Genomic DNA, 6,000 nt, shown 5'->3' on the forward strand with positions numbered 1-6,000 from the left:
GGTTGTTGTCTTTTCGTGGGTTTCCTGAATACACCTAAAATTAATTCTGATCTATCCTCAGAATTGCAAATATTTCTTCTTTGGTGGTTGGTCCTAAACCTAAAGCTAGTTTTCACATCTCTGTGGTCTTTGTTGGTTGTTATAAATCAAGATTCTTCAGCTACGTTTATTTTGGTTTGTCATCAGCTGGTAACCGATGGAAAAATAACGCACTGATTGCAGGAGTAATCCGGGTCTCTTTCGAGTCAACAAACAAACACGCATCAGCCGAAGCCACAAGTTGAGCTTCGTTTGATTCAGGATGAAGCCCTGACATGTTTCAACTTCGCAGTGTGCGCTTCCAGACACGCTTTTTGTTTTGGTTTTTCTAGCTGTGGGTAATAATGACGCATTTGACGTGCATTTTTGTACCACTTCTACACTGAAACATCTTTTTCTTGTCATGCAGTATCGAACTAATAGCAGAATATGTATATTTTTCTCCTTTCTTGCACTTTTCAGAGGATTTCGGCTTCTGGGAGGAGACAGTTTTACAGCCCGACTCTTCACTCGCGAGCTTTGCGGCCTGTTTCAGAGCTTAGATCTATTCCTGAATCGGGGTGATGCATAAAGGCTTTATTTGTAACAGATTCAGTCACGCCTGTCTGTGATTTGTTGAACAATGCCACTGTGACCAATCCAGCAGACTACTGTGAATTATTTGGGGCTCTGCTGGACACACAAATCAAAGGCATACGCCGCGTTCCCGTTGTAATTTCTAGCTCCAAGAAGAACTGATGAGAATTTTAATCCAACCTAATCTCTCATTTTGTGGATTTAAAAAAAATACTTTTGAGTTGATTTTCTTAGATGCTGTCCATAAGCTGGGCAGGATTTCTATCAAAGCTACCTGCATCAAGCTTATTTTTATTCCCCAAGCCGTGTTTTTCAAAGACTTCACTCGTTCTCCACACGCTGAGCCTGTTCCAAGTTTTTGGGCAATTCCTCCTGTCCAAACCCTGCTGGAGAAGTTGGATTAACACACAACCCAGGAGCAACTTGTCACTAATTTATACCGCCTGTTCTGCAGACTGTGTGTATATTTTTGCGTAGCTATAGACTGAAATACATTGTGGTAACAAATTCACTTGTTTACCTTTAATCAGACATTTGTTTTTCCAGGTGTCATTCATCGTAGGATATAATTAAGCTTGTGATTACAGTGAGTAGAGAAGAAGTTGAAGAATGGAGTGGAATTAAAACATCAAACGTTGTTGGGATCGATGGGACTGAGTTTTGTTTAACTGTACGTTTGTGGACCGAGGCAAAAGGTAACGTTGCGGTTCTTTTATTTACAAAAAATAAAAATAAAAATCTCTGCAGGATCTCTTAAATTTAGATCCTGCATCCAGATTTGTCTCGATTCCTCATCTGGTGGAAGTAACGCAGATTCACTTTGGGTGTGTGTTTAAAGCACACTGGTTGAAGCTACAGAACGAAACAAGGTGAGTGTAGTTGAATACTAAAAATTGTTCTCACATGACTGAGAAGGAGCTGACCACTATCTCCTAGAAGCAAAGGTTAGGATGCGACCAGCTGTTGTGGTTTCTAACTTGTCTTAAATCCTTCATCCTGACAGGTTTATTCTGTCTAAGCCATGTTGAGGACACAGAAAAAATAAAAAACGTCAGCTCAGTCCAAAACCTTTAGCTTGGAACTGCTGCTCGCGGATAAAACCTTTTGATCAGCGTAGCTGTGTCGTGATCCACGGCTCTTTGTTTTTCTTTGCCGTTCTCCTCCTGATCGTTTCTGGGTTGATTGTTATTGTGACTAATGTCTTGCCATATCAGGTTCAGTCCTCTGTATTGACTTTGCTTCTTATTTATTTCTGTTCTGTGAAGTTTTCATCGTACTCTTAGTCTGGTCTTAGCCTTTTCCCGTCTGTCTGTAGATCCCTTTGTGGTTGGTTCAGTTCTCTGTGTATTTATTGATCTCCTTTGATCAGTTTCTCTGTTGATTGTCGCAGAGGCTGAATCTCCCACTGATTGAAAACCAACTTCTTGGGATCATGAGGTTGAAGGTTAATTGGGTGGAAGCGTAGCAGGTGACTCGTATTTGTGTAAATAGGCAGGGTGTGGCCTAAATTCTAGCTCAACGCTCTTATTGTCTGCAATCTTCCTCAGTCCAGTGAATTAAAACTCCTTTAGAGATAAGAAAACTTATCATCTACAAAGTTTCCGGGAATCAAACATGAAGCTAGCAGGAACCAGCTCTCCTCCACTGCGCTCATATTCCAGAACCACCTGAGGGCTCAGACGTAAAGGCTGTTCAGAACTCAGAGACACGGCCAAGGCAAGGAGGGCTGAAACCCGACCGCCGCCGAACAAGACGCACGAGTTTAAACTCGAAGAATGGGCCGAGAAATATTTAAAGACGGATTGAGTGTGTGAGTGTGTGTTTTTTAAACGCTTTATTGGAATGATGGGATGAGATTGTCACCTGTTGGAACAGATGGAGGGACCCGAGGCTAGATTGGAAACGGAGACAAATTTCTAGTTTGACAGAGGCGCCAGCGAGGTGGAGGTGGGGTAGTGGTGTGGGCCAGGATTTCATTCAAGGCAAAGAAACAATGTCACAAGTAATGTTCACAAGTAACAAGATTTGAAAAACTGGAGCATTAAGATTTGGAATTGTATAATCAGTAAATGTTGGATTTGATAGATTCTTTCTATAAAACCATTTTTCCTCCCTAAACGTCCCTATACATCCACCCTCTCAGTCCAACATGGCCGCTTTATGCTAAACTTTTAACATAATCACATTAATAGACTTACTTCCTTTTTTAAATCCCTTAAACATGTGATGTTGTTTTCTATAAAATGTTTGCTCTTGTGTTAGAATGAATTAAATGCAGACAAATCCATCTGATATTTCATTGCTAGTAATTAGCCTAGCCTGTTAGCATAGCAAGGTGTAACTCCTGCTAGCTTTTCCACTTGTATCCAGAGCAGCACAAAGTCTGTCTCAGACACTGACCGGAGAATCTTGACATATTTTTGATCTTGAGAATAAAAGAGTGTGAGACAAAAGTGTAAGTCATAAACTTTTAAAGTTAAGGAGGAAACCTGTGTTTGCTGGAGTTAGCTTGATTTGTTTCCGTCCTTGTCTGTGCTACTATCACTCTTTCACATTAAGTCTCATTTATCCGAAGGTGTTCAATATGGACTGATTTATTAGTGTTGCTCCGGTTGTTTTAGTCCCTTCCTTCCTTCCTCTTCTGTTTCATTCTCACAGACCTGCCTGCTGATTTGCATATGCTGTGTTTGTTGCCTCCTTTTCCTTCCTCAACATTATGCCGCCTGGTCATCAGTGGGGACCACCTCGGTGGGTCTCCATGGCTTTTTGTTTTCTCATGGATCTGACCGTCTCCAACATGAACCTTGCGTAAAGTGTGAGAAAGCAATCACACGGAGCCACATTGCCTTTTCCTGAGCTCATTCCTCGCTGGCGGTTCCCCTCAGTTTCCTGAGACAAGCCTGTTGTGTGCCAAGGAAGGGGTGCTTTAAAGACCTTATCAAAGGCTCGGCGATGTTTGTCGCGCTGCCGCAGGAATAACCGCATTGTTTAGGTGCCCTGCAAGGTACTCTGATAGCGCCACTCCCACTGGTTCTGAAATTCCCTTTCCCAATGGCCGGTAGTGGAGGCAGCGGGGTTGAAACACAAGTATTGTTCTTCGAAGAACAGTGTGTGTGTGTCAGGTTGAGCGCTTGTCTGGCCCCACGTAGTCTCTTCAGGAAGTGTTGGCTTTTCTGTGTGTATGCGTGTATGATTTCCAGCTTTATAAAACTCATTTCCTGGCTGCCTCTAAGGAAAACATCAAGCGTGATGGGCAATAATCAGGGAGACACACAGAGAGCAGAGGGTGGGCCGCTGCTCTTTGGTGGATTTGTAGATGTGTGAGAGACGGGTGAAGGCTACATTGGTGTTAGATAAAGGGACTTATATACCGTTTGTATGACTGTTGGTGTGTGTGTGTGTGTGTGTGTCAGGAAGGGTGGTGTTACATGTATGTGGATAGAGGTTGAGGGGCAGGTTAAACAAACTTATAGGTCATTTGTTAAATCTATTAAACACAGTAGGGTCAGAGAAAGGCAGATAAGTGCTAAAAAAGGCAGTTTTTTTTTTTTCATTTATATGCAGTCGGCATGGGCCAAGAGTTACAAGAAGAGAAAATAAAATAAAACCCCTACCAGGTCCACGATCTGTGATGATGTTACGATGGAAAAGATTAGTGGTCAAACAGTGGCGAGGTCATGAGCGTACGCCCGGGTGAAAGTGAAGCTAATTATTTTCACTTTATTTATAGAACACTGTGTCTCTAATGTCTGTAATGATTTTGGACACGCAGAAAACATTTTTTCCCCTTGTAGTCATTGAGTTTTGGTCAGTTAAGAGTTGTAGTTCACCTTTGGTGGGTTGGTGTTTGTGTGGGGGGCATGGCCAGGTGGTTTGCTCCCGTTGGGTGGCCTGTGGCTCCTGAGGGAGGTGTGGGCCCAGTCAGTGGGCCCAGTGGGGCCAGTCAGTGAGCCCAGTGGGGCCCATCAGTGGGGGCACGTGGCTTTAGTGAAACTCCATTCTTCTTAAACTCCCATGGGTGGAGAAAAAGAGTCCCCTTGTCCTAGTCCCTCTAGGCTGGTGTTGAACATTAAACATTAAAGTTGGTATTTGTGTTCAAAAGGGTTGTTTCACTCATTGACTCACTATCTCTAATTTAAAACACAAAATAACTTCCCAATCTCAAATCAGCCGTTACTCAGATTATTCTTGGGTTTTTGAAGGCCAGAAAAAGAACCAACTAAAGTATTACAAGATTCATTATCTCACATCTGGAACCCAAAGTCATGACAGCATTTGGGATAAATCTTTGCTAGTGGAAGCATCAGAAGGCCGAGCATTTACACACATGCTTTCGTTTTTTTGACCCTTCGCCAAGACATTTCAGCCGCACGGCCAGAAGAGCACGCCTGGAGATGCATCGACTTTGTCAGAACCACCGAACATGTGTTTCGCAGAGCAGGTCCAGAGGAGCCCAGGTGCCGCTTGAATCTATCCACAACACAACCGGATCAAACCCACGCTGAAAATTACATTTGACAAGAAGATATTTTGCCTGTTTTCAACCATTTTTTTTCTTTTTTTTTTTAAGACAAACATTCTTTGGAGACCATTTAAGCTTGAGCTGCTCAGAAAAATCTCTCTTTTTTTTTCGTTCTCCAGTGATTTAGAGATAATTCTGGTCTTCATACCCAGTGCCAAATAGGAACTGCTGTAACAAAGATAAAGAACATTTAAGACTTGGTAACATAACTTGGGAACACATTTTAGGAGAAATGGGTTTACATTTTTAAAAAAAACTGTCAACAGACTCTGATGCATTCAGTTTAGCCTTTATAATTTTGGCTAAGTGGAAAAAAGGAATAATCTCTAAGTAATGCTGAACATCAAAGTTCTTTAGATAAATCCTGAAGAGCAGGCTGGTGCACTGACATCTTAATAGATTTCATGTTTTGCAAAAGGAGAAATAAAAGAGGGAACAGCCTGTATTCAAGGGCTTAAAGAGACAGTTCTGTGGTGTTGAAGTGAAGCTCTGTTATAACATTAGAGCTTTATCTCTTCCCTGTAGTACATCAGTCTCTTAAAGTCTTAATTTGCCATAAATCTAGCTTAGCTTCTCTGAGAGCGTTTTCTTTCTTTAGCCACTTCTTCATTGTCAAGTCTTCCTCTAGCTGGTTAATGTTGGTTTCCCGTCTCTTTTGGCAGCGTGTTCCTCATTATCCTCATTATCACTATCTATTCGCTCGCCCAAATGATAGGAAGGTTTGGGCCTCCGAGCCAAACTACGACAACATCTACCGGAAGCTAAGCATGACTCTACTGAAGTTTCTCATCCATGTACTGCAGATGTAGTAAATTCACTTGGGATCAGAATTTTAAAAACATCACAAATTGAACGTCTGGGCA

Source organism: Poeciliopsis prolifica, unplaced genomic scaffold (genome assembly GCF_027474105.1).
Source record: "Poeciliopsis prolifica strain line A6 unplaced genomic scaffold, Auburn_PproV2 SCAFFOLD075, whole genome shotgun sequence".
Lineage (NCBI taxonomy): Eukaryota > Metazoa > Chordata > Actinopteri > Cyprinodontiformes > Poeciliidae > Poeciliopsis > Poeciliopsis prolifica.